The 25,086-nt window shown below is 45.7% G+C and overlaps 1 protein-coding gene across 1 annotated transcript in view; it reads right to left on the reverse strand.

Moving 5' to 3' along the window:
• The window catches only part of LOC138492751 (transmembrane protein 132D-like), a 4,310,707-nt gene that overhangs the window by 3,490,620 nt on the left and 795,001 nt on the right, over window positions 1-25,086 (reverse strand). The gene's annotated exons all lie outside the window — the stretch shown is intronic.

The following is a 25,086-nucleotide window of genomic DNA, read 5'->3' on the forward strand; positions in this document are numbered from 1 at the left end:
TGCGCCTATAGAACCGCTAGACCATTCTATTCGAAATGGAGGTTGTTCGATGCATTGCCAGGAAAACGACGTCTGCATTTGTCACGTCGTTAAATTCACGTGACTTACTTCCGTCTCGTGTGTCATGGCAGTATGTACATAAGCAGCGTGGAACCGTCGATCGCTGCTTCTGATTAATTCATTTTTGGCATTTTGTGCTAAACTCTGGACCTGCGTCCTCGCATTCCCTTCAGCAACTTCTTTGGCCTTTTGTAGCGTGTTTTCCTCCACACGCTAATTCCTGGGCTGCGTGTATCCTGTTCGCGTGCCAAATCTCCATGCGGACGCTGTCTCCAAGCGCGGCTGTCCTGGGCTGCGTGTATCCTGTTTGCATGCCAAATCTCCACGCGGACGCTGTCTCCAAGCGCGGCTGTCCTGGGCTGCGTGTATCCTGTTTGCGTGCCAAATCTCCACGCAGACGCTGTCTGCAAGCGCGGCTGTCCTGGGCTGCGTGTATCCTGTTCACGTGCCAAATCTCCACGCGGACACTGTCTCCAAGCGCGGCTGTCCTGGGCTGCGTGTATCCTGTTTGCATGCCAAATCTCCATGCGGACGCTGTCTCCAAGCGCGGCTGTCCTGGGCTGCATGTATCCTGTTCGCGTGCCAAATCTCCACGCGGACGCTGTCTCCAAGCGCGGCTGTCCTGGGCTGCGTGTATCCTGTTCGCGTGCCAAATCTGCACGTGGATGCTGTCTGCAAGCGCGGCTGTCCTACGCTGCGTGTATCCTGTTTACGTGCCAAATCTCCACGCGGACGCTGACTGCAAGCGCGGCTGTCCTGGGCTGCGTGTATCCTGTTCGCGTGCCAAATCTCCACGCAGACGCTGTCTCCAAGCGTGGCTGTCCTGGGCTGCGTGTATCCTGTTTGCGTGCCAAATCTCCATGCGGACGCTGTCTGCAAGCGCGGCTGTCCTGGGCTGCGTGTATCCTGTTCGCGTGCCAAATCTCCACGCGGACGCTGTCTTCAAGCGCAGCTGCCCTGGGCTGCGTGTATCCTGTTCACATGCCAAATCTCCACACGGACGCTGTCTGCAAGCGCGGCTGTCCCGGGCTGCGTGTATCCTGTTCGTGTGCCAAATCTCCACGTGGAAACGCTGTCTCCAAGCGTGGCTGTCCTGGCTGCGTGTACGCTGTCGCGTGCAATCCTGCACGTGGTTTTCTGAACTACTTTGAACCTTTGGTACCTGTGATAGTTAACAGGTGAACTTCAATGTTCTGTTCTTCGTGGGAAAGGAAGTATTTCATGAACTATTGGAAGGTGATTGTGCACAGTACTTTGGACGCTATCCTGTGGTGCACCAACCCGGTATCTAGCGTGATCATTGTGCCGTTCGGGATAAGTCTCCCTTACTAATCTTCCCCTCCTTTGTCATTGGTTCAACTCCTGGTTTTCTTCAAGAGACTTTCGTTGAATACTTCAGTTTTTGCCATAAGGTCAGTGTTTTGAATTAATGCTAATACTGTACTATCATAGTGAGTTGAGTTTGGGACAATTTCTTATGATACTTTATCTATCCTAGGCTGACTTCCGATACAATACCCACGCCCTTTCCAGTGATCCATCTCTCTGCCTGTTTCATCAGTCAGAGAGTTGTATCATTTGGAGGGTCTAATTTGACCTACCTACAATCAAGTCGTGTGAAAAAGGACCCGGAAGAGCCCTACTAATTGTATCCTTTTTTGGTTACCGTATCCTTTTTAATTGATACATTGGTGATTTATGACAGATTTTACTGTCATGCCTGCTGGACATATCTCTGGACCGGAACAACCTCTCCATACAGAATTGAGTTACGCCTATAGAACCGCTAGACCGTTCTATTCGAAATGGAGGTTGTTCGATGCATTGCCAGGAAAACGACGTCTGCATTTGTCACATTGTTAAATTCACGTGACTTACTTCCGTCACGTGTGTCATGGCAGTACGTACATAAGCAGCGTGGAACCGTCGATCGCTGCTTCTGATTAATTCATTTTTGGCGTTTTGTGCTGAACTCTGGACCTGCGTCCTCGCATTCCCTTCAGCAACTTCTTTGGCCTTTTGTAGCGTGTTTTCCTCCACACGCTAATTCCTGGGCTGCGTGTATCCTGTTCGCGTGCCAAATCTCCACGCGGACGCTGTCTCCAAGCGCGGCTGTCCTGGGCTGCGTGTATCCTGTTCGCGTGCCAAATCTCCACGCGGATGCTGTCTCTTAGCGCGGCTGTCCTGGGCTGCGTGTATCCTGTTCACGTGCCAAATCTCCATGCGGACGCTGTCTGCAAGCGCGGCTGTCCTGGGCTGCGTGTGTCCTGTTCACGTGCCAAATCTCCACGCAGACACTGTCTCCAAGCGCAGCTGTCCTGGGCTGCGTGTATCCTGTTTGCATGCCAAATCTCCATGCGGACGCTGTCTCCAAGCGCGGCTGTCCTGGGCTGCATGTATCCTGTTCGCGTGCCAAATCTCCACGCGGAAGCTGTCTCCAAGCGCGGCTGTCCTGGGCTGAGTGTATCCTGTTCGCGTGCCAAATGTGCACGTGGATGCTGTCTCCAAGCGCGGCTGTCCTAGGCTGCGTGTATCCTGTTTGCATGCCAAATCTCCACGCGGACGCTGTCTGCAAGCGCGGCTGTCCTGGGCTGCGTGTATCCTGTTCGCGTGCCAAATCCCCACGCAGACGCTGTCTCCAAGCGTGGCTGTCCTGGGCTGCGTGTATCCTGTTTGCGTGCCAAATCTCCACGCGGACGCTGTCTGCAAGCGCGGCTGTCCTGGGCTGCTTGTATCCTGTTCGCGTGCCAAATCTCCACGTAGAAACGCTGTCTCCAAGCGCGGCTGTCCTGGCTGCGTGTACGCTGTCGCGTGCAATCCTGCACGTGGTTTTCTGAACTACTTTGAACCTTTGGTACCTGTGATAGTTAACAGGTGAACTTCTATTTTCTGTTCTTCGTGGGAAAGGAAGTATTTCATGAACTATTGGAAGGTGATTGTGCACAGTACTTTGGACGCTATCCTATGGTGCACCAACCCGGTATCTAGCGTGAGCCTCGTGCCGTTTGGGATAAGTCTCCCTTACTAATCTTCCCCTCCTTTGTCGTTGGTTCAACTCCTGGTTTTCTTCAAGAGACTTTTGTTGAATACTTCAGTTTTTGCCATAAGGTCAGTGTTTTGAATTAATGCTAAGATTGTACTATCATAGTGAGTTGAGTTTGGGACAGTTTCTTATTATACTTTATCTATCTTAGGCTGACTTCCGATACAATACCCACGCCCTTTCCAGTGATCCATCTCTCTGCCTGTTTCATCAGTCAGAGAGTTGTATCATTTGGAAGGTCTAATTTGACTTACCTACAATCAAGTCGTGTGAAAAAGGATCCGGAAGAGCCCTACCAATTGTATCCTTTTTTGGTTACTGTATCCGTTTCAATTGAAACATTGGTGATTTATGACGCTGAGATCACTATTGGTAATTCCATCTAGCATATAAGATGCTTCAAAGTGTTAGAGTACAACTGGGATGGTGGCTGTCTCGATGATACTCTTGGGGCAGAGACCCAACTGATAAGTTATTTAGGAGGAGCAGTTGTTCATTTCTGGTAAGCAGTACCTTAGCGACTACTTTTTCCAAGATTTTGCTTTTAAAAAATGTTTCATAATGAGCCAGTAGTTGACTAGGGCATCTGGGAATAGGGTTGCTTCATACGAAAGAGGCCACATGAGCCCAGTGTTCAGGGTGTCCAGTAATAACCCTTCAGTGAGGGTGGCCATGTTGATGCTTTGGAGTGTACTGAGTGCCAGGCCCATCAATTGTTTAATGATGGGGGCCAGGATAATATCGTTGGAGTATGCAGTAGGTTTGTGGGTGGCAAGGGTTTTTAGGAGGTCTGGGGAAGAGAGAGAGGAAAGTATTTGGTCCAGAATTTGGTTATTATTTCAATTCAAACGGTAATTCCGTCACATTTATCTTGAGTTGCTGGCAACGCTGGGTCAGGTTAGGGTTTGGTACAGCGCTTTAATACTTCACAGAGGGCTTTTCTCCTGTTGGAGGCTGCCCCTGCTGTGGTGGAGAAGTAAGTAGCCGCGATTTATGTGGAGTAATAAGCAGCTTTGGCCTCTGCAACCAGAAGCCAACAGTTGGCACAGAGACATTTGAGGTTTACAATTTTCTTATGGTCCATAGATCTCGTCAGTGCGAAAAGTGATAAAGAAGTGAGACTCAGGGGTGTTAAACTCTCTGAGAATGACTTTATTAGTGTGTGCTAATTTGGCAGAGGTGAGTAAGCCAGAGATGTCATCAATGAAAGAGTTACTCCTGTTAGGTGGTCTTTAGATGAGGTAGAGGGTGATGGATTCCTTGTGCGATAGAGGGACAAGCGGGCAAGTGATTTGAACATGCTTGTTCCGGGAGAGGGGCTCATGGATAATGGCCATTAGCTCCTGTGGATGATTGCCACTGTGTGATGCCGATAAAATCAATACAATGTTAGGTTCCATGTGAGGAATTCGACCACCCCAATGGGGAGAGTGCGCTCACCTGGGTGTTTTTTTGATTTTTTGAGACATGCAAATGAATGATGATGGGAGATCACTGCCCCTCACTTAGCAGATCATCTGACGACTTCAAAAGGAGTAAGAAGAAGGACTCATTTGGACCCAGGCTGAAGGTGCAGTTTGTCTTACCACTTCCACCAGTGGAGAAAGGCTATGAGTTCTGGATACCTTACCAACTACCCTCCTATCAGTATCCAGAGTGCATCCTTTCCTCCGGGAAACTGTCTGTCCTCTCTGTTCCTTTACAAGGTGGTCACATGTGTAGTGGGCTAGAACTGTCTGTTGTAGTGATAATAAAGTAGATATTTGTATACAACCTTGACTGGACGGTTCCTTTTATCATTGGGTAATAATTGCATTTTTGCTGTGTTGCAACTAACCAACGATCCACGACCTTGTGGAGATAAGCCTGCTGTTCCATCCATGTCACAAAAATTGGTCAATTCACTTGTATTCCAATTTGTTCGGATCCCTTCTGGAGTGGCATGCAGCACACGAGACACGAAGAACACCAACACGGCAGAGAATGAATGAGTGTTCCGCCATTTGTTGGACAGAACTATGAAAGGCCTTTATCCTTAAATACTGAATCCTGACATCAAATCCTAAGCCTCACGATGGTCAGACAGATGCTCAGGCATCAAGGTCAGTAAGGAATGGGGCCCAATATGGAATCAAAAGCACACTAGATAACATTCTCCAGAAGCACACACTATGCAACCGTAAGGTTAATTTGTTTCTATTGGTAGCAGTGAGAAAGGACAGACAACTTTGTTTTGTTGCTATTTGTTGCTATTTGACTTCCAAACTCAGTGCCAGGGTTGTATAAATCCCTTGCACCCTACATGTCCTTAGTAATTGAACGCTTGGTTTACCTACATTAAGACAGGTTGTGCACTAATGAGACATTTGATATACATCAACTAGATAGCGTACTTGTTACCTCCTTGGTACATCCAGACACAGGGACGACACATCAAAGCCACAAACAAATTGGCAGATAAGGTCTCAGGTCTGGGAACGAGAAGGGAGTAACTTCTTCAAATTGGATTATAGCAGCCCCTGCCTCTCTCCTTCCTCACCGCACACCTTGGCATCATATTGAAGTGTCAAGCCAACCAGTGAAAGATAGTATGAAAACAAACATTGTTTAGTAGAACAAACTAAGGAGGAGCAATCAGTTAAAGACTATCCAATAGTAGTAGCCTTCGACAATAGAACACATAAGTGTTATATTTTACTAACCAATACAATGAGTAAATAAAATAATTTTCTTATCATTAACCATGATGCTATTTATGATGTGTTTTTCATTTTAAAACATGCCTTTTGTATTATAGCGTTTGAGAAGGTTTTTATGTGTTTTCTCAGCTGTTCATGTTTAAATAAAGCAGAATGTTTTTTGTACACTTGTTATTAGTCAATGTTCTTGAGTTCATCTTGTTATTAATTATCGATTGGGACCACGTTAACACTCTGCGGCACTGCTAAGATTCCCAGTGTCTGGCAAAGGGCAAAGGACTCCTTGCTGGGTTTCCCTTGGTCTGCAGAGTCCACCTGTAGGGAGCCGTTTAAGTGTGCACTTAAGAAGAGGTTGGCAGGAGCCTAGTTCCTGCAAGTCCTGCCTGGTCTCTCAGGGGGCATGTTAGGTTCAGGTCAGAGCAGGCAGATAGAGGGGTCTCGACACTGATGAACTTTGGGATTCCTAAGATAAAAAAATAGTATTTTACGTATCTCACACTTTCTCTTTCCCATCACCATCACCTCTTTATAAACTTCTTCACAATATTTTTTCTCCTAAAGCACCTGATCCGTCTGATTTCTCTTCTCTTTCCTTTTTTGTGAATTACTTTTCATCTAAAGTGGCAAATCTCTGCTCAGCTTTTAATCCTTCTGTTATTCCTTCCTCTTTTTCCTTCCCTGTTTTACCATCATATTCTCTTACTTCATTATCTCCTCTTGCTGATTCTGACACCTCTGTTCTTCTGGCTCATTCTCACCTCACTGCTTCTCCTTCGTATCCTCTTCCCTCTTTTCTTATCCCTAAGGTCTTACATCACCTCCTTCCTTATCTTACCTCACTTATTAATTATTCCTTTGCAAACTCTTGCTTTCCGACCACTTCTAAACATGCACTTATTTGTCCTATTCTGAAAAAAACTAATCTTGACCCATCCATTACTGCCAACTTTCGGCCTATCTCACTTCTGCCATTTCTTTCTAAAATACTCGAGCGGGCTGCCTATGCTCAGGTAACCAGCTATCTAAATCTTCGCTCCCTTCTCTTGGGAGAGAAAGCTAGGAGCCTGCAGAGGGCTACATCCCAGACTCTGAGAGAGACCGAATTGGGAGAGAAACCTAGGAGCCTGCAGAGGGCTACATCCCAGAGACCAAGAGGGTCTGGATTAGGATAGAAAGCTTGGACCCTGCAATGGGCTATATGTCAGACACTGAGAGAGACTGGATTGGGAGAGAAAGCTAGAAGCTGTCTGAGGGCTATGTACCAGACACTGAGAGATACCGGATTGGGAGAGAATCCTGTTAGCCTACAGAGCGTTACATCGCAGACACGGAGAGAGACCAGATTGGGAGAGAAAGCTAGGAGCCTGCAGAGGGCTACATCCCAGCCACTGAGAGAGACCGAAATGGGAGAGAAACCTAGGCCTCTGCAGAGGACTACATCCCAGATACCGAGAGGCACTGGATTTGGGGAGAAAGCTTGGACCCTGCAAAGGGCTATATGTCAGACACTGGGAGAGATTGGAATGGGAGAGAAACCTAGAAGCTGGCTGAGGGCTATGTACCAGACACTGAGAGATACCGGATTGGGAGAGAATCCTGGAAGCCTACAGAGGGCTACATCCAAGACACAGAGAGAGACTGGATTGGGAGAGAAACCTAGGATCATGCAGGGGGCTACATCCCAGGCACTGAGAGAGACAGAACTGAGATAGAATCCTAGGAGCCTGCAGAGGGCTACAGCCCAGATAGCAAGAGAGACTGGATTGGGAGAGAAAGTTAGGAGCCTCCAGAGGGGTTTATCTGAGACACTAAGAGAGACCAGATTGGGAGAAAAAGCTTGGACCCTGCAGAAAGCTATATGTCAGACTCTGAGAGAGACTGGATTGGGAGAGAAAACTAAGAGCCTGCAGAGTAAAAACAAAGAGGTGATGGCTGGAAGGTTTAGAATGCATCTTAACCACTGGCATTGCTCTGGGCAACCGTCCAAACCATCGTTCTTCACTGGCAAAGCCAGTACAGAAGGAGAAAGACGCTCTGTTAAACTTGACCTTAGAAAGCGTACCCTAAATAGCATCACTGTGTCGATGTTAAATCTAGAAGATATTCCCAACACCAATGTGTGTGCCCCAATAGCGTTGTTATCTTAAAGCTGAACTTAGAAAGTGTGCCCTTATAGCATCTCTGTGATAATGTTGAATCTAGATGGTATTCCCAACATCATTGAGTGTGCCTAATAGTGTCAGTGTTTTAGAGCTAAATCTAGAAAGTGTGCCCTAATAGCGTCACTGTGTTAAAGTTGAACTTAGAAAACGTGCCATTATAGCATTATTAAACTCACAGCAGTTTGTGATTTCTTGTGATTGATAGCATATCCCACTCTTAGTTTAATTGTGATTGATGGCATGTGGAAAGAGGTTGGGTAGGGAGGCACACCAATTGGTCCGAAGTACTCAAATAAGAAATAAATAACCCATAGGGGGTCGACAATATTAGTGTAGGGTATTAATTCCTTTTTCTTCAGGTGCAGGAGGGAGAAACTCGAGGCCACTCGAGTTTGAGCACAGCTCAAGCAGAAAACACACACCGACTGTTGCTAGTCGGTAACCCTCTGCTGCACTCCTGGCGGGAGCTAGTCCCAAATGGTGATCATGCCTTGTACATACTCAAGACTCCAAGTCAGGAGTGTTTGAGGTACAAGGGTGGGTGTCAGAACTATGTAACAAGGTAATAATAAATATTCTCTAATGTTCAAAGGGCAAATAGTATATCAAGGGCTCCATTAATCTGTGAATCTACAAACATGAAAGCATCAGGCTGAGAATAAACAGATAAAACGATAGACCCATAAGGTGAAAATCCAAACATAATCAGTTTTAATTTCTAACAAAATACTCCATGGGAGTGCGTTAGCAGTAGTCGTCTTAACAAAGCAATTTGTACAGGTCAATTGGTAATTCAACAACAAAAGAAAAAATTAGATTTGAGCTGAACCCAGTACTCCAACATAATCTGTTTAGTTAAGAAAAAAAAATGGTAAGGTCATTCGTATGCAGGCTCTACCCCACCTAGGTGTTGCTCTGCTACTGAGCAGTTACATTCACTCTGCTCAGAGTTCCTAAAGACACTCCGATTGGGTAATCAGTGCCTACGCGTTTCGGATTAGGAAATCTAGGAAATCCATCTTCAGGGCAGGATGTGTTTTTAGTTTCATCAATGTTCAGTTGCAATTCCTACAAAGTATAAGGATACACTAATTATACCTAGAACGTATTAAGAGGACTCTATCATTTAACTCACTAAAAAATGAAAGTGCACTGACCTGCTCTTCTTGTAAAGCAGAATCGAGTCATAATCACCTGTGTGGTAAAGAAATGATCAACCGCCACTTGTAAAAGTTTGACCTTATGTACGAGAACATATAAAATTATCCTCTATGGTAGAATGTGAGTACTCACCCAGTCACAAGACAGCTGTGTCTCGCCGGGTGCAGGGGTGTTGTCAGGCGGGATTGCCGAAATTGGGTAGCTAGAAGCATGGAGAAGAATCAAAGTTACTGGCGACTAAGGCATATAACTATATGCGTTCTATAGGCATAGTACAAAGACACACCGTGAATTTCTAGGTAATATAGAAGCTACGTTTCCCCGATCATTGGGTAAACCCATAAAAATGAGTCAATAACACCCGAAAAGGGCGTTAGTTGAGATTGATGCACCAAGCATATGTAAAGATGGAAGATATTTACTAAGATCACGTGGTAAGTGTGATCAAGAAGTGAGCACTCATAGGAGTAATGTCTACTTACATGGCGAGTATCGCCCACAACACTCCAAAGTAGAGAAGCAGCCGCTCGCACGGGCGAGCTGCACGGTGAAGTGAGGAAGCCGCCGCTAGCAAGGGCGTGCTGCAAGACACTCCCAAGCCAATTGCGTTGCCATGGGAGCGCCGCGCAGTCGCGTCCCCGCGGCGGCCGCCATCTTGGTGTGGGACTGCCAGTCCCAAGTACGATCTGACAAACTGTCAGTAACAAATTTCTAAATAAAGTACCGCCCAACAGGCGGTTAGCCGTACTCGGGTACATGGTACGATCAGGGTGTAGAAGCAATGTTGAAGTGAATACAACCACTTATAGGTTGTATCAGCTGAGCACGACGTATTGCGCATGCGCGTTACGTGCTGGGTTGCTAGGGACGCTTGTCCGCCTGCGTCGTTCTCCGAGTGTGTGTTGCTTTCCCTGCAGATCTTTGCTGAAATCGGATGAGGGAAATCCTCGGTCCCAAAAAGAACGGGCGAATTAAAGGTGGCCATTAGGACTGCATCGTACTTGGAAACCATTCCTTCCGATCAGAATGGAGGAAAGAGTTCAAATAAAAGGTGGATATGGGGGCGGATGTGGGGGCGAGCCTCCTTGTATGTTAGGACGGCGGGGGGAGGGGCGTGTCGGCAGCGGGAGGCTTAATAAACTCACAGCAGGTTGTGATTTCTTGTGATTGATAGCATATCCCACTCTTGGTTGGAATTGTGAATGTTAGCACGTCCCACTCTTGCAGAACGCTGAATGATAGTTTAATTGTGATTGATGGCATGTCCCACTCTTAGTTGGATTGTGATTGATGGCATGTCCCACTCTTAGTTGGATTGTGATTGATGGCATGTCCCACTCTTAGTTGGATTGTGATTGATGGCATGTCCCACTCTTAGTTGGATTGTGATTGATGGCATGCCCCACTCTTAGTTGGATTGTGATTGATGGCATGCCCCACTCTTAGTTGGATTGTGATTGATGGCATGCCCCACTCTTAGTTGGATTGTGATTGATGGCATGTCCCACTCTTAGTTGGATTGTGATTGATGGCATGTCCCACTCTTAGTTGGATTGTGATTGATGGCATGCCCCACTCTTAGTTGGATTGTGATTGATGGCATGTCCCACTCTTAGTTGGATTGTGATTGATGGCATGTCCCACTCTTAGTTGGATTGTGATTGATGGCATGTCCCACTCTTAGTTGGATTGTGATTGATGGCATGCCCCACTCTTAGTTGGATTGTGATTCATGGCATGTCCCACTCTTAGTTGGATTGTGATTGATGGCATGTCCCACTCTTAGTTGGATTGTGATTGATGGCATGCCCCACTCTTAGTTGGATTGTGATTCATGGCATGTCCCACTCTTAGTTGGATTGTGATTCATGGCATGTCCCACTCTTAGTTGGATTGTGATTGATGGCATGCCCCACTCTTAGTTGGATTGTGATTCATGGCATGTCCCACTCTTAGTTGGATTGTGATTCATGGCATGTCCCACTCTTAGTTGGATTGTGATTCATGGCATGTCCCACTCTTAGTTGGATTGTGATTGATGGCATGCCCCACTCTTAGTTGGATTGTGATTCATGGCATGCCCCACTCTTAGTTGGATTGTGATTCATGGCATGTCCCACTCTTAGTTGGATTGTGATTGATGGCATGTCCCACTCTTAGTTGGATTGTGATTGATGGCATGTCCCACTCTTAGTTGGATTGTGATTGATGGCATGTCCCACTCTTAGTTGGATTGTGATTGATGGCATGCCCCACTCTTAGTTGGATTGTGATTGATGGCATGCCCCACTCTTAGTTGGATTGTGATTGATGGCATGCCCCACTCTTAGTTGGATTGTGATTGATGGCATGTCCCACTCTTAGTTGGATTGTGATTGATGGCATGTCCCACTCTTAGTTGGATTGTGATTGATGGCATGCCCCACTCTTAGTTGGATTGTGATTGATGGCATGTCCCACTCTTAGTTGGATTGTGATTGATGGCATGTCCCACTCTTAGTTGGATTGTGATTGATGGCATGTCCCACTCTTAGTTGGATTGTGATTGATGGCATGTCCCACTCTTAGTTGGATTGTGATTGATGGCATGCCCCACTCTTAGTTGGATTGTGATTCATGGCATGTCCCACTCTTAGTTGGATTGTGATTGATGGCATGTCCCACTCTTAGTTGGATTGTGATTGATGGCATGCCCCACTCTTAGTTGGATTGTGATTCATGGCATGTCCCACTCTTAGTTGGATTGTGATTCATGGCATGTCCCACTCTTAGTTGGATTGTGATTCATGGCATGTCCCACTCTTAGTTGGATTGTGATTGATGGCATGCCCCACTCTTAGTTGGATTGTGATTGATGGCATGCCCCACTCTTAGTTGGATTGTGATTGATGGCATGCCCCACTCTTAGTTGGATTGTGATTGATGGCATGCCCCACTCTTAGTTGGATTGTGATTGATGGCATGCCCCACTCTTAGTTGGATTGTGATTGATGGCATGTCCCACTCTTAGTTGGATTGTGATTGATGGCATGCCCCACTCTTAGTTGGATTGTGATTGATGGCATGCCCCACTCTTAGTTGGATTGTGATTGATGGCATGTCCCACTCTTAGTTGGATTGTGATTGATGGCATGTCCCACTCTTAGTTGGATTGTGATTGATGGCATGTCCCACTCTTAGTTTGTGAATGGTGGCATGTCCCACTCTTAGTTTCTGAATGGTGGCATGTGCCACATTTAGACACAATTGTGATAAATAGCATGTGCCCTAATAGCGTCAGTGTGCTAATTTGAAAGCTAGACAGTATTCCCAACATCATTAAGTGGCCCAATGAGATCAGTGTCTTAAAGTTAGATCAAGAAAGTGTCACCATATGAAAGCTGAATCTAAAAAGTGTGCCTTAAGATCGTGACTGTGTTAATGTTGAATCTAGAAACTGAGCCCTAATATCGTCACTGTGTTAAAGTTGAACTTAGAAAGTACGCCCTAGCAGAGTCGCTGTGTTGAAGTTGAACTTAGAAAGCATAGCCTAATTAGCCTCACTGTCTCAATGTTAAATCTAGAAGATATTCCCAACATCAATGTCTGTGCCCTGATAGCATCATTATCTCAAAGTTGAATCTAGAAAGTGTACCTAATAGCGTCACTGTGTTAAAAGTTACATTTAGTAGGTAGATTGTACCTGATCGCATACACTTCCCCGATTACCACAATATCACACTACTACACTTACTCACTCCTATACACCACCATTCAACTGGAACACAGCAGTACTATGACACATTCGGTAAAGCTGTTCTCATACTAACATGACCCATCAAACCACCCATCATCCTAATAAAACACGGCTAGCCAGCACACACCGGCTAGCTTAGGCGTCTCCTCAGGCCTAACGCAGCCAGAACTCAGTCTGGGTGTCCACCCTCCAGACTGAACACATTCAACTGATCTCCTCAGCACCACACCTACCGCTAAGAAGCAGCTAGCATGCAACAACCACACCAGCTGCACACATACCTGGTGCCCCCACGCACTTTACGACTCTCTCTCTCTCAACTGACTTGAACTGTGGTTCCCGAGGGCGTTCAACCTACCAGCGCCTTAAGATCATACCAATGGTACATAAGGTGCTATACAAATGCAAAATAACATAACATATGCAAATCAGGCTTGGTCCCACCCTAAAAGGGGCAGTCCAGCCCGAACTGCTAGACCACATCCCTTCTGCATGAGACCACAGGCATCCCCAGACATGTTTCAGGAGCAGCTTGGGTCTCTAGACACCGAGAGAGAACAGGAGCCACCGCCAAATGAATCAGGTAAGTGGGACATGGGTGGGAGAGGACCAGAGATTGGAGGGGAGGCAGTGTAGGGTGAGGGAGAAGATGCATGCTGGGCGAAACAGCCATCTGGCTGCTTGGAACGTCTACTGAGATGGTGGGACTTAGCCTACGATCCAAGCAACTTGATTGGTTGCTTCTCCCGCACCAGGTGCTAATAAATCACAGCTACCATTGTAATTAGTAACTATGCAACACAGCTCCTTCCCTTTATTTGACTTAAGTACTCAAACTCTAAAATGTTATCTCCTCTTGTCTAATAGTAACACCAATCCATACTTATTCTATCTCACACCATTTTGCAATTTCACTGCACACCCCAAAGATTATTTGAAAGTTAAAGGTTGAGAATATTGGGTCTATTCTTTCAGTACTTTCCTATGATGCTTAATTTTAACCACACTTCAAAGAGGCATCATAACACCACTCTTTGGCATTACAGTCCTTCTAGCTCTCCCTCACTGCACACAGATCAACATCTACCAACTAGCTCTACCCATCCGCGACGGACACTACTTAGTTTCCTCAAACTCTCAAAAGGCGAAACAGCTGTTGTTGCAAAACTCACTCCACCATGGATTTGACCCAATGCCTCTAGTAGCTGTGGTAATTCTAATGGAATCCATTAAAGTCCTATTGCATCTCTCCATTCCTGCATTGCCTTTCAGATGATGCAATGAGGTGGTGGAGCGTTCAATACCGTGTATCCTCCAAGACCCCTCCATCTCTGCTGACAAAAGCTGCAGGACCATTCTCTGATCGAAGCTTATTGGGGAACGTTTCCCTCCAAAATACGCACTCTAAAAATGGTATTATTTTCCTATTACTAACCTCTTTGACCACACACATCCCTGGCCTCTGAAAGCCAGTCCACAGCAACAATCACGTCATTTTTGTACACTCTGTTTATGTTCAACGTCCTCAATATGTCATCCTAATAACATCCCAGGCAGTCTGTGAAATTGACGGAAACTTTATTGGTTGGTCCTGGTTTGCTGTACCTTGTCACTGTCCTGGCAAGTAGCCCATTCTATAACCTTGATGTCAACACCTCCACCCGTGCTCGCCCACAAAACTCCATCGTCTTACTCATTCCTTGTTGAACGAGACCAGGTATCTTATCTCTCATTCCCTCTGAACACACTGGAGTCCCCGCACTAAATACTTTCCTTGACTCCCCAATTCATCCATGACCCTTTTGTGTTGCATGAAGGATCCATCAACCCCTTCATCTGTGTGACCATCCTCCCTGAACTAAACACAACACCCTAGCCCATTCCTCATCCAGCTCACCACAACCATCCCACATGGATCCTTGTACAACCGGTGGCCCTCCTGCTTCTTAACTCTCATGTACAGCGTCTCCACGTTCTACGGCATTCCGCGATACAGCGTCCGTTACCGCATTTGTTTTCCAACCATAAGTATCTCCTTGAAATGTAAACCCTCTATGTTAGTAATCCATCTCACTATTCCACTGGATACTCCATCCAATCATTTCTTGTTAAATATGGCCACCGATGGTGTGTGATCACTATCATGAATTCTCTGGACCACAGATACTGCTTAAAATGGCTTACGCCCCACATATATGTTAATGTTAAAGGATATGTATACCGTGCACTATCAGCACTGCAGTGGTACCTTGGCACTCTTTATATGCAAATGCTCCCCTTTCTAATGTTTCCTTTCAGCTCCTTTAAGACTGAGTGAGGCAAACACCCCTGTGAGCGTTTCTACCCAGTCTGTTTCCATCAGCACACATCTCAAATCTCACTGGCGTCAGGCCACAATAATGAGTATCTGCCCTCTTCAAACCCTTTAAGCTCTGGTGAGGCTGCTGTGCTTTCCGTAATAGCCTCAACCCCTTCCTCCCATTCTACACCCCAATCACACCCTACATTCTTTTTCATCAGAGCTCTCATCATGTTTGTTTTATCTGATAACGTTGCAATGAATTTCCCACAGTTAGAAAGAAGGCAGAGTCAACCGTATTCTTCGTCGCGGCACACCACCACGTCTTCAATCACATCCATTGTTGGCAGCACTCCTTCTTTTGAGAGTTCATGACCCAAATAAGCTACTTTTTCTCTCCTAAATGTACACTTCTCCAAGGATGTTGTTAAACCTACTTCAGTCAATATCTCGATGACTTGTCGCAACCTCCACTACATCACCATATCATTGTTTGGGTCATGCAGGACCAAACATATGCAAGATATTACCGTAAAAGAACGAAAGCAGGGAGGGAAGGACTTATTGCAACTGGACAGGTGCTTCACAGTCAGGAGAAACACAATGTTACCTTTCACTGTTCTGTAACTATGTAACACCGAGCAAGAGACCTTGCTGCAGGAGGGCAATCCACGGCTAAAGGGTTGATAAGAGAGTCACCTGTCTGTTTCCATTTCCTTCCCACTCCCCCCCTCCCTTCCTTGTCTATGGCTTAGCTCTTGCACTATCTGAAATGTCGTCAGGCCTAGTATGATAGTTAATTTCACACCCTTACTGTTCATGGCCTGTAAGAATGTCACTGTATTTTCCCTTGCTCCCTCTCTTGTTCCCTACCTTGCCTTGAAGCCCTTTGAAACACATTGTGTATAGGCGCTATATAAATAAACTGCTACTGACCCAGGAGGGTGATCCTTAACTAGAGGGTGTGACTTTCTAAGCTTGGCAAATTCCCTAAATCAAGAGTGAAGCTGTGCTGCTCCTGGTAGGAGATTGCAAAGAGCAAGCTGGGCGCTATATCGCTGAGATTGTGGGTGGTCAGGAAGCCTAGTGGGTGCTATAGCTGGGGACATGAACATTAGAGCAGGGGATGCTGGGGAAGAACAGTCCTTTGATATTGAGACCCATTGAGCTGAGTCATCCAGACACCTTCAGCACAGTGTCCCTGATCAGCTGTAGTCTGACCCCCTTAGGGCACCCCACTCCCCACCCTAAGGAAATGCATAAATACCCTTTCAACTTCATACTTGGCTCCAGCGTGTCCTCTTGATCATTCGTCACGTGACCCAGCGACTGGAGGATTCGGGGCACTGGGAAGGGAGTGCTTCCCTTGCTGATGGAGTGTCATCCATCTTCACAATTCCCAGTGACTACTTTATTTTAATTTATTTATGTAATTGTTTTTTTATAAGGTGCCTAATGCCATACCTGAGTTCACTTTCTAAAGCAGATCTGGGATTCGAAACTCTGTTGCTCTGCATGGTCTTGCTTTCAAGCAAAGCGCGTTTCCCCGGTGCTATCCTCCGAATAGGGGATTCTGGATACTGGGTAGGTAGAACTTGTGTTGCTCATGGAGTGCCTGGAACTGATTTACTTTTCAGAAATGGTGTGATCTGATTTGATGGTCTTTCTGAAGGCTCCTCCCAAACAGAGCCCACCTCAAGGTCCACTAACTGATCGCATGGGTATGATTGATCGGTGGTGACACCGCGCATTAAGTGTGCATCTCCTGATTGAATGTTAGGCGTAGACTGGTTCGGGCTTGAGCGGGCAACCCCCCCTCAAAATCATTAAATGCCCACTCAGCAGGGTCAATGTCACTGCGTTGCACCCAATTTCATGAGCTTCAGGCCCCACTTGTTAGAGAATCCTGGCTACACCTCTGGTTAGGTCTCTGCTCGCCTTTATATCTCTGCTTCCCTTGCTGTGTTGCAAAGCGCTCCGTTGCTTCCCGAAGCCAGGTCTGTGCTCAATAAATACCGTAATAATAATAATAATAATAATAATAATAATAATAATAATAATAATAATACTAATAACGGACCTTGCACCAGTGCCTTCATGAGTGATACCAGAGAGTGGGCACTGTGTCACTGCCCGCAGGATATCGTTTAAAGGGCAAGGCTGGGAGATTGCCACCCATGGGTAGGATGCATGGTCCTCAGCTGTCCACTAGAGCATCTGGCCAGCGCAGCATGGACAGTGTGGGGAAAACAATGAGGGGTGAGATGAGAAACCCACATTTGGCAATCTGGATACGTTATATTGATGACGTTTTCAGAATTTGGACAGACACAGAGGCAAACTTCAGAGAGTTCTTCACGTCAGAGGTCGAAGTGGGCGGGAGCAGTCGGGAGCGGTGCTCCTCTACTTATTTTAATTAAGTTTTATTGTTCCTATACTTATAATTTACAAAGTAACCGTTCCGGAATGGTTTCATTTTAAAATAAAAGTGTAGGAAGAAGTTGAAACTTGCACTTCGGTGCATTGCAATTGACATTCCCTTAAACAGCGGGTACATGTGTTTTGGGGTTTGTGTTTTGGAGGTGGCATGGTTATGGGGTTTGTGGGGAGCGGTGCAGGTCAGTAGGGAACATAGCTCCACTACTTCTTTTTGTACACTTCGACCACTGCTTCAATTACTTGAACACGAGTGACAGAAGAATCCAATTTACTCAAGAACACTCCAACAGAAATATCCACTTCCTTGATGTAAACATACGATCCATGGAAAAACATTACAAAACCAACAGCTGCACCAAAATAACAGATCGTAAAAATCTAGTTCACAGACTCAGTTTACACAAAGCAAGATTGATAAAAAAAACCTGTCATACATTCAAATGCTTAGAGTCAAACACATTATCAGTGACCCAACGGATTACAACATTGAATTACAGAAAGATGGGTGAAATATTCATCAGACAAGGGTACAAACAGGAAGAAATCACAGAGACAAAGCAGAAAGTGGAACAAAAAAAACAGGGACAAGTTACTAACAGCATCAAGAAAATACATAACCGAACCACCACTGGTGTTTGTCACAAGATTCTCTACACAAAGCAGTCACATAAAATCAATAATTAAGAAACACTAGCAGGTATTATCTTGTGACCCGAGAACCAAAAAACTATTTAAAGAACAACCTACGTCTGCATACCAATGCAGCAAAAAGATTAGAGATAGTTTAGTACAGCACGCCAGCCCAGGAAACAATTGAACACCAAACGTATCGGAACTTTTCCGTGATTACAGTGTAGCAACTGTAGTTATGTACATAAAGGAAATGTAATCAATCATCACAACACTGGTAAAAAAAATCATGTTGAAATCCTTTGCTACATCCGCCACACCCAATATTATCAAGTGTCCATGAGGACAATGTTATGTTGGACAGTCACAAAGGAAAGCCAAACTTTGTTGGAACGAACATCGTTCCTGTATACGCAACAAAAACTTGAACTCAGCTGTTGCAAGGCATTGGCTCAACAAGAGACACAATTTGGCAGAAAATCGTTTCCTTATATTGGAAGTGGTTCAGAAAAATGAGCCACATGAAAACATTCAAAACAAACTTGACAGAAGGGAATGTTTCTGGAGCGAACATTTGGGGACTTTGACTCCCCGAGGGTTGAATGAAGAGATCAATTGGGCATGCTATTTGTAATATGACCATTAAAGTTTAATCAGACATGATTGTTTACAAACTATATGTGCACTAATAATGCATTGCATACACAAAGGGTCCCTAGTTCACTGCATTCTACATCATCTCAAACACAACATTAGACATTATGTATATCATTCCAGTTGTGTCAGTAATCTAATGCATCCATCCATTACCTTTATTTTTCCTGGGGTTTCATATGAGTGGTTTGCCAAATGCCTTTTCACTGCACATACAGTGAGATTTCCGTAATGCATGATAATGTGGGCCACTCACAATTCTTTACCCCACATTATACTTATGCAGATGCAAGCACCATTTGTTATCCCTTGCGACACAACATCTGCACGAGCATTTCACTACCGCAATTTGCGGTTTGACATAGTTACATGCGATCTTGTTTTTTCCCCTTGGTTTTTATTGCACAACACCAACCTTAGATTCTCTCTGTTTTCTTTTTTCATTTTTCTTTTTTCTTCAAAACTTCACGCATTTGAACACATGCTCATAATTGGTATGTATGTAGACGTTTACTATTAACTATTATCTTTTCCATTCTATATGACGGCTCATTATGCATATGTTAATCTACAAATTACTATGGTCTGAACGCACTGCATGCAATGTGATGTATTTCATTTCTGGTATGTTTTTTCACATGTAATTTGCCTCATTTCTGGTATGTTCCTTCACATGTAATTTGCCTCATTTCTGGTATGTTCCTTCACATATATTTTTAATACTAAGGTGTAGTTGACGCCCTGAAGATGGAGTTGTACTCCCAAATGCATTGGCATTAAATTAAGTACGCACTAATCCTACTAGTTTGTGTCATGATGCCTACCCCCGGGGACCCAGACCAAGCCCAGCAACCCCGGAAGCTGGCATCAAGTTACCCCAAGCAAACCCAACAACCCCCGCTAGGGGCTATTTGGGTGCAGTCCTGCTGGCGCCAGGCTCATATGGAGAGTCAGTCCTGGCGCCATAGGTGCCAGGCTCATAGATTAAAACTTACCTGATGCAGACCACGCTGCAAACTTACCTGGTGCAGACCATGCTGCAAGAGCTCCAAGCCAAACGAGGCTGGGAAGGGACTATTTTACCTAGGGACTATTTTTTTACTCGGCTGGGGCTGGGGAGGAATACTTACCTGGGACTACTTTGGAGGCTATTTAAACCACGCCCGAAGAGCAGCACACGCTTCGCGTTATTCTGCATCCAGCAGCGCAACGCTCACCATGCCTGCAAGTCTCCATCCAGTCTTCTGCCACGCCCGCCTCGAGTTTGGAGCTCCTAGAAAAAGGGAGAAAGAAGGAGAAAAGGTTAGAACAAGAGCAATACCTTTGATCCTTACCTGAATTCCCGATCCATCGCGCCTTCAAGCTGGAAGAAAGAAGTTATTTTATGCGCGTCGCCTCGCCTGCTGCAGCGCCGCGCTGAACTCACCGGCCTTCGCAGCATCTTCACATTTCACTGCATCCTCCTGCATGTTCCCGCCGCACTCCGGCACCTAAGGAGAAGACAAGAACAGCAAGGTAAGCCAAGGGAATACACAGAGGAATACCCCCATAGACTTACCTGATTTTACCACCGGGGGTACTATTCTTCTTCACGGGTCAGCGCAGCTTCCACTGCATCCTAGCTAAACCCCGGCCCCTAAGGGGAAACAAAAGGACAGCAAGGTGAAACAAGGGACTAACAAGGGGAACCCTCCTCACCACAAAAGACTTACCTAATTTTTACCCCTGGAGGCATTATTCCCCAAGACTTCATACTTTCTCTCAGCGCCTGAATAAGGGAGAAAGCAACAGGTTACATATGGACATTATTTTATTGAACTGTGTTGGATAATATAAATTCTTACCAGAACATTACCGGTTGCCACGAGGAACTCTTCAGTAGGATCAAGCTGCAACCTGCAAGGAATCGGACAAGAGTGAAAGTCAGGCATTTGAACTCTTACGAACTACATACTTACAGCGTCTTGCCGGGAATATCGGAGTCAATATTGTCCTGCAACTCACCAATTCCTTTGAGCCAGGGAAGCAACTGGTTATCTACGCGCCCCTGCGCTCAATGCAGGATGGAGAGCTCATCCATTCAAACCATCAGGTGAGACTATAAGAGGGGACATCAAAGGTGATCCGTGGGGAGAACAGCGGGGGTGGGGGGAATTACACTCAACTCCACGGGTGGTTAACTCCCATTCCCCATTTGCAGAAGAATATTCCTACAGGCCAAGCAAACAAAGCTAGGTGGGCCAGTCCAGTCCATCATCTCGGCCCTACGCGTCACATTGGTGTAGACAGCAGCAGTCCAGTCCAGATCGACGCCTCTGTGGGAGCCAGGTGAGCGTAACAGTTTGCTTCTTTGAATTGCAAACCCTATTGGTTTATGAATTAAATTACTCTAGACAGAACTATCATAGCTTATCAGTGTTAGGGAGAATTCTCTGTTTAGGCTGAATTTCCTAACCTAGTGAGTCCCCCAGCAGCTTTGCTGGATTTCTGGAGTTTGTTTTTTTTTCATCCTGCCAAGAGTGAGACTCTTTTCCTCCCACTCTTGGACATGAATGTGGTTGATTTCTTTGAATGTCAATGTGTTCTATGGGCTATGGGGTCTTTTACTCCATAGGGCTTCATGTGTTTTGCTATGTGTGTTACACCGCACCCTCTGTGCCGTAACACTGGGGTGTCCTAGAGGATCCCCACCATAGTCTCCATACCCTGGGGCTGACTACTTTACTAGACCTAAATTTACTAACAGAACTAGTACAAACCATCCTATTGTGGACGTACTGGTAGGGGTAATTCGATTACCCCTGGGTCTGTTGTTCGAGGGGGCACTGTCCCATCCCCCTCGTCGAGTTTTGGCTGGTGGCAGTGGATACTACTTTTTATATTCGACCGCAAATATATTCCTATGGGATTCTTCCCATTGTTGGAGGCTAATACTTTTTCACATTAGTCTCTAACATACCGCCGGTTTATTTGTCTTAAATAAATCCACCGTTGGTATTTTCTGCCAGAATTTGTTTTTTTAAAATGGCGTCTGTGTTCGCCTCTGTAACTCCGAACCAAAGGTTGAGCCCTTTGTTCCACTTTTGGCGGGCTTCTGCACAGAAGCCCTCCAGAGTAGTGCCATTCTGTCTGGGTGCCACAGGGGGTGTGGGAGGGGGTTTAGGCACCCTGGACTGAGTTGCCTTGCCAACTCAGGTCGCACTCTTGTGTGATTGGCCCGAGTGGTGAGCCGCCCCGCTCACCACTTAGCATGTTTGATTGACAGCTAGGCTGAATGAATGGGGGTTTTACTGCATAAAATCAGGGCTTTTGGGACTGGAACTTCAGAAGTCACCACAGGACCTAAGAATCCGACGAGGGTAAAGCTGAGCCGACCTGCAACGACGACACCTCTGGTGGAGCCCTGCTGAACCGACTCACCACTCCCCGACGACAGAAGAGATCTCCCTGCTGGAGAGTCTTCTTCTCTGACTGGTGGGAACAACCAGGCCCTTGCTTTTTGTTTTCGCTTCCAGGACGTCTAGTGGTCGAATTGCCCGTGCTGAGTACCCCGGCAACCGGTTAGCCACTGACCACTGTACCGCGACCACAAGGTGGTGCCTTGTGACGGAGCACTCCGCGGCTGGTCTCTTCCCTGGCGGTGCAACGATCTTCAACTTTTCCTCGACAACGAGAGCCTCTCATCTTCTGGCAAAGCTCCGACTTGCATCCACCACCAGGAACAACTGCCCCCGCCGGAGCTGTCTTGCCACATACAAGGTACCGTGTCCGCCTGGCTTCCCTTGAAACGGTTAGTGTGAGGTGTCTTAAATCCTTACCTTTCCATTGGGTCGCCTCCAGACCTTCTTAAACGTTTGTTCTAAACTGGTCCAACCTTTCTGTGACATTTTGCTACAAAGACTTGAAGTGCATTTCCACTGTGATACTTTTGGGACATACAGCCGTGCCTCTCTCCGAGTGGGCCTGGCCTCTGAACTTTGTGATCTACAGTAGACCCTGCCTTGCTTGTCTTGCATTTGCTTCGTAAAAGAGTTGGTACTAAGTTGGTTTCATACCCTGCCTTTTTCTCTCCCGTTCTAATGAATATTAGAGTGCCATCTAGGTTAAAGCATTCACCTCTTTCTGCAAATAAGTGGTGCCGTTGAACCTAGACTTGTCGAACTATTGTTATGGGATTGATATATACTTATAGTAACTGTGATTGAAGTTGTTTGCCATATTAGTGCCAGAGTGTTTTTCATAGATGTGTCCTTAAATAAATAATTATATATCTTTACACCCAAGCTCTGTTCCATGCCTGCTTGTTCTACTGTGTAAATTGCCCTATTTTGTATACTCCACATACTGCTCAACTTTTCTTGAGAGAAGTCTGACTGCTCAGCCACAGCTACCAAGTGAATCTGTGTGGTACAGACTGCTACCAAGTGGGTTTACTGCCAAACACCTGTAGTCCTAAATCTTTTGCAGTGGTCCCAGAGGGAACTGCACAGGTTTCCGCCTAACACTAACACCAGACCTCTGCAGGGGAATGTCAAAGATATGGAAACCCTGCTGTTTGAAATCCAAGTAGCTGTTGTCACCGGGTCACACACGTATGCCAACTGTGAACTCTCGACTGCCCAGTGGAGTAAAGATACCCCCGATGCAGATTTGATCACCGCACAGAAAGAGGACCCAATTATTGGAAAATTCTATGAACACATTGAAGACCCCATGAGTTTTCCTCTAACAGAATCGGATTGTGCCAGTAAAGAGGATCTCTGGGTGTTGATGAAGTTTTCAAAGATGTTCTGGATCCAAGATGGTTTTCTGGTACAGAGATCCCTATCTGGACATGACCAGTGGATGTTACCTATCTCATTCCAAAGCCTGATGTTGAACCACCCCTATGACGTGGCCAATGCCCATCATAGGGGGTTTCATATGACATTGGGAATATTGCACAAGGCTGCCTACTGGCCACACATGGGCCAGGACCTCGACATTTATTTAAAGAGGTGTCTTGTGTGTGCTCAATTTCAATCCAGTTCACTTACACGCAGAGCTCACCTATAAAAAAGGGGAATGACACTGCCGTGGTCAGATTTTATCAGGCAAGTGATTTGCTCCTCTAGAGGAAACAAGTACACGTTGACTGTAACATGCTTGTCCACAAAGTGGGTAGAATGTCTTCCTGTCCTGAATTTTACGGCAGAGACAGCTGCCACACTAATGATCAACCACATCTTCTTTTGTTTCAACCTCCCACAAAGGATTGAGCCGGACCGGGGAAGTAATTTTACCAGAGGTGATGGCAAAGATGTGGGAGATTCTAGGAGTAAAAAGAAAACTCCACATTGCCTACCGCCTAGCCTCGAGTGGCGGGTAGAGATATACAACAAAACAATTGTGAGCTCTTAAAGAAGTTTGTGGAAGACTCTGGATCCAGTTGGAACATTTGATTGCTGCTTTGCCTTATGGCTATTAGGTCTATACCACCTTCTGCAACTAAAATATATCCATTTGAGCTTGTGACAGGATGAAAAATGATGTTACGTCTCAAACTCAGGAAAAGACACTGACAAATGAATCCACTACTCATGACTAAATTTAGAAAGGTCAGCTGAAGGAATGGAAACATATTATGATCTAAAGACCACAGAGAAGGAGTGTCAGGTAGTTGACATGGTTTACCTTTACAATTTTCAGAGGAATCATACCAAGCAGAGGAAATTCCTTTCATCTCAGTGTGGTCGCTTTGAAATTGTAGATAAAATATCACCTGTTGTCTACAAGATCCGCTTCCCAAAAGGAGAGCAGACAGAAGAGAAATGGGTCCATATCAATCAGTTGGAAAGCTGTCATCCCAGACAAGCTTTACGAATGGTTGATGAGCCCAATGAAGATCGAGCTGGGAACCATCTGTGGAATGAGAGGTAAGGATGAAAACTCAGATGGAGACTAACATATATATAACAGGGGGTACATTAATTAAAAGCCATGAAAAACATCAAACAGAAAAGTATGGTCTTGAAAAATTACTAGGTAAACTGCCATTCATGTATATATTTCTAAGCAATGTTGTTCTCTGTAATGTTTCCAGAGAAAATGTTTTGGATAAAATACTGAACCTCTCTTTTTCTTCCTATTTATAGAAAAATAGCCTCCTTCCATTCCAGCAGTGGAACCACAGGAATGGAGCCCAGGGAGGACCCTAGTCACCA

This window comes from Ambystoma mexicanum, chromosome 10, assembly GCF_040938575.1.
Source record: "Ambystoma mexicanum isolate Mex_15411 chromosome 10, UKY_AmexF1_1, whole genome shotgun sequence".
Lineage (NCBI taxonomy): Eukaryota > Metazoa > Chordata > Amphibia > Caudata > Ambystomatidae > Ambystoma > Ambystoma mexicanum.